The sequence below is a fragment of the Bidens hawaiensis genome, unplaced genomic scaffold (genome assembly GCF_021521415.1).
Source record: "Bidens hawaiensis isolate Kalapana, Puna unplaced genomic scaffold, B.hawaiensis_p1.1 tig00020162_1, whole genome shotgun sequence".
In the NCBI taxonomy this organism is placed as follows: domain Eukaryota; kingdom Viridiplantae; phylum Streptophyta; class Magnoliopsida; order Asterales; family Asteraceae; genus Bidens; species Bidens hawaiensis.
The window spans coordinates 219,721-224,448 of NW_027493072.1; the positions used below are offsets into that span (position 1 = coordinate 219,721).

Genomic DNA, 4,728 nt, shown 5'->3' on the forward strand with positions numbered 1-4,728 from the left:
ATTGCTTCCTGACTTGCCCACCAACATGATCCTACTTCAAACCATTCATCTTCCAGATTCGGTTTGTATTCGGTGTCAACTGCGTATTTTTCTTGAACCTCGGCCATATTAGCCTCCACATCCCATGGTTCTTCTTCTTTAACTACAGCTGCATTACCTTCCTCCCTTGATTCTCGACAGTTGTTTGCCATATGCCCTTTTTGTCCACATTTATGACACCTAAAAGAAAACTGTTTTGGTCGGTACCTTGATTCCTTGTCTTGGTTCTCTTCGTCCGATGAATCTTCTTCAGAGTTGTCTTCCCGACCCTTTTTGTTCCATTCTTTCTTCTTAGATTAGTGACGTTTCTCATTTTCCCAGTACTTACCCTTGTCTTTCTCACCATTACGGTTATGATTTTTACTAATCTGATGCTTCTCCTTTCTTCCGACATACAAGGCTTCGCTCTCGGTTTTAATCGACACGCCGGCTAACTGTTTTGCCAAGGCTTCTTATCCAGCAAGAATATTCTCGAACTCGGTGATACTCGGTTGGGTCACCCACCCTTGGATAGCGGTAACAAAACTACGATACTCCGGCCTTAAACCATGGATGAGTATCCGCTTCATACGAGCATCGCTAACCCGAGACTGTGGATCGAGTTCTCCAATCTCGTGACACATATAAATTTACGAAAATATTATGCGATCGGAAGATCTCCTTGTGAAATCGTCATCAACTCACCTTCGACTAGTTGCAATCGAGCATCGTTCTTCTTCGTGAATAAGGTCTCCAACGTATCTCACGCTTTCTTTGGGTATTTGAGATCTTGAATGTGATTAAGAACACCATCATCAACCGTTGTCTTGATGATAAACATCGCCCGACCCCCTTTCACCTGCCATTTTCCGATACTACCATTAATATCGTTTATGGGTTGTTTCGTACCAGTACCGTTCGTTACCGGCCAAAGATCTTGAACTTGAAGATACGACTTGATTCATGTTGACCATTGTTTGTAGTTGCTTTGATTCAATTTCTTGATTCCTCCTACAACTTGTAATTCTGGCATTATTTCGGTTCCTTGATTCTGGATAACTTCTTGTAGTGATCGGTTCCTTCACTGCGACTGGTTACTTCTTCACTCTCATATCTTTTTCTTTTTTCATGCAAAACAAGTTGTCTTCTTGTTAAATTAATTGTTCTGTTTGACTACTATCATGATTTATGATAAAATAATTGCGTGTGGCGACAATGATTATCCACACAACTAAACCAACAAATATGATTGAATGGTGACTTGTAAAGTTGTAAGTTAACTCACGTGGACATAAACACGCAATTTGTTTTAAGATTGATTGGTGGCTCATGAATTGAACACACACAATACTGCTCTGAATTTTCTTTTTCTTCGATGAAGGCCACACAAATATAAACCAACTTTTCTTTTACTTAGTTTAATAATCGAACTGGAACGACCGACCTTTTCATAACCTCCAGATTCTTTCCTCGCTTCGGATACGCAGGTTCCCAATCGACTTTCAAGTAGCGTCCGGTCTTCTCCTCGTAGCGATGTTGAACCGTATCTTGCCGTTGATCAGTTTCTTGGCTTCTTATGTCTTTTATTGGAAACAACTACAACAATTAAGACTTACCGCCGATCAAAAACACGAGCCTAGATCGTTAGGCTCTGATAACACTTGTTAAATCTTAGACAAGCGAATCAAGAACACCAAACACGATATTGCATAAAAAATTTATGCAACTCTTTCATTAATAAAAAACAGGAACAAAATACTTTGTACTCTCTAAAAATAAACCTTTTGATGGGTTTTTATAACACCCACAATTCTAACCCTACTCAAACTAGGAAACGCAATTAACTAAACTTCTAATTTATTTAATAATAAATAAAATATAACTATGACACCAAGTTATTCAACTTGGTCACTGGACTTTGGATCTCCACCAAACCGCCCCTTGAGATCTTCCGTACCACCCTTATACTTTTCGTACGTATTTAATCATTCGGGTCCTTCAAATTGGTGTTGCTCCAAGTTTTACAATACCATGAGGTCCATCCACCAACACACCCGTGAGTATAAAACTCCCTTTATGGGAATGTAACCAGTTTAATTTGATTGGATTATATATGTTTGTACATTGATGTATTTAGCTACATATGGTAATGCAAATTTTATGTCGCGTATTTGGTGTATTTAAGTTTATTGCAATTGACTTCGAGATATATAACTTGCTTTTATTTTTCATGATTTAATAGTTTAGTTGTATGACTAGGGGTGTTCTTTGGGTAAGTTTTTCGGGTTTTGGGTTTTTCGGGTCGGGTTCTTCGGGTTTTAAAGTTTTAAATCCAGACCCGAAACCTGACCCAAATCTCTCACGGGTTCTTCGGGTTCATGTAATTCGGGTTCGGGTATTTTCGGGATGGGTTAATCGGGTTTCGAGTATATTAGGAAAAAAAACTAAATTGCTAAAGTTAAATGTAATATATTCTTCCTTACTCGTAATGTATATAAACCAATATCAAAACAAAAATAAACCGATAAAGCATCCTAAAAAAAGTAAAGTTTAACAAAGTTCAACCATAATAAACAAGACTGACATAATCTTATTTAAGATGCCGTGATTAAGGTGTTGGATTATAGTTGATTTTAGTTATAAATTGAAATATTAATAAACAATAAACAATCTATAGGTGGAACGAGAACAATCGATTTGGACTAAATTCTGATAACGTTAGCCGCTAAGGGTTAACCTATAATACCAAAAATATATATGTTTTTAAAATTAAAAAGTTTATTTGGGTTGACCCGAAACCTAGAATTCGAACCCAAGAATCAACACGAATTACTTCGGTTCGGGTTCGGGTTAGCCTTTTCTCGGGTTTGAGTTTCTCGGGTTCGGTTAGTTCGGATTCGAGTATGAGTTTTCTCGGGTTGGATTTCGAGTAACAAAAACACAATAACAAATAATGTCAGTTAATCAAGTAATTAGTTATTTGTAAATTGTAGTATTGTTCAATGACTTTTTATTTATATTGATAGTATATGATAAATATATTGTTAAAAGTGTATATTATTTATTAAATATTTTATTTAGATTAGTAGTCTGTGTGATACACGGGTTTAAACTAGTATATTTCAAATTAAACACATATAATCAACAATAAAATAAAGTTATGAACAAATTAACCGTTTTATTTTACAACTGAAATTCCAAAACAAAACCTTTTTAACAAAGTATTCGATCTTCTAGAAGTGAGGTATTGAAGCCGGATTTTAGTCATAAAACAAGCCCATAGTTTCTCCAATATTCCCACCAATATTTCCAACCATAATGATAATGCCCACTTTAACTTCATATAATATTACACTCCACCGCTTGTGACACCCAGCTGCCACCTGGTCAACATCGTAGCCATGGTTGGTCAACCAACGGCAACCGTCAAACCCAGCCGGAGCAACGAGATCATCGACCCCGATCAGCAGCTCCAGATCTCCGAACAAGTCCGATCTCACTTCGACTCCATCCTCCCCAAACGCCCTACCAAACCCAACCGTAGTGTCTACCATTCCAGAGCTCATCAAGCTCCAATCCTTAATTTCTCAATCTCAAGTACGTTTTCTGTTACACAATATTGAAACGTGTATTATCATTAGATATACGTTTCAATACGCAATTTCAAGTACGAAATTAATATTTATCATTTTTGTAACTTTTATTTAAAAAAATTTTAATCATTAAGCTAATGATTTCAGGGTATAGTTTCTAATAATATTAATGCGACGGTGGAAGAAGAGTTCACAGAGACGGGATACTACAAAGAATTAAGTTCTATTGATAAAGAACATCACACGGTTTTCTTATTAATTAACAGTTTTATGTCACAACTCACAAATAAACTGATGTTTAAACAGTTGAAATACATTTGTAACTTGATTGTTATTTTGCAGACTGGGAATGGGTTTATAAAGGTGGCGAGGGAGGAACGTGGTGAAGATGGTCTACGGTTGCAGATCGGAGGTTATGGTGGATACACAGATCAAGGCTTCAGATCAAATCCTGCAACCAACGATTGGATTCCTTCTAGTGGTGGTGATTACTTTGATCAAGTATGAATTATTATGAGTTTATATTCTGTTAATTGTTTATTTTTTTGTTTTTTAAGTTGTATTGAGTTTAAAGAACAATTAAATGTTTTTTTTTGCAGGATAAAGGTGTTTCGTTGAAACCTAATAGGAGCGAGAATTGGTAGATTGTCGGTGACGTGATTTTGTTTTTCTTAATCATGGAGTTTGAATCGGTGTGGATAAGATTGGATATGTATTTTAAATGAATCAATGAGGATATGATTATTTTTTATGTTTTCTTGTATCATACATATGTACTTGTTTTATCAATAGTATATGCGTGTGTTGATGATCTAAACCCAAATAAATAATAAGAATACTACGTGTTATACTCCTAGCTCATCCCGCTGGCCAGTGGCCACCACCATGGAGTCGCTACACCTCCATTTCTTGACTGTTTTTAGATGGTTGAAAAGTTAACTATTTCGTTTTTATAAAAATTACCTTTAATCAACACCACATTTACCTTCTATGTTCCTCCGATGAGACCATGTGTTACGGAACATGGACAAAAGTGTTGTCACATAGATGGTGGGGGGCTGTGGCGGAGCCATTGTCCTTACCGGGTTCGGCCAAACCCGGTAGAGATAAGTAAACT

At 36.4% G+C, this 4,728-nt stretch overlaps 1 long non-coding RNA gene across 1 annotated transcript; it reads left to right on the top strand.

Moving 5' to 3' along the window:
* The first annotated feature begins 3,561 nt into the window (after window positions 1-3,561).
* LOC143560057 (uncharacterized) lies at window positions 3,562-4,449 on the top strand. Its single transcript, XR_013140043.1, has 4 exons — window positions 3,562-3,615; window positions 3,759-3,857; window positions 3,954-4,112; window positions 4,211-4,449. It is a non-coding gene; the product is annotated as an uncharacterized LOC143560057 (long non-coding RNA).
* Window positions 4,450-4,728: the final 279 nt, after the last annotated feature.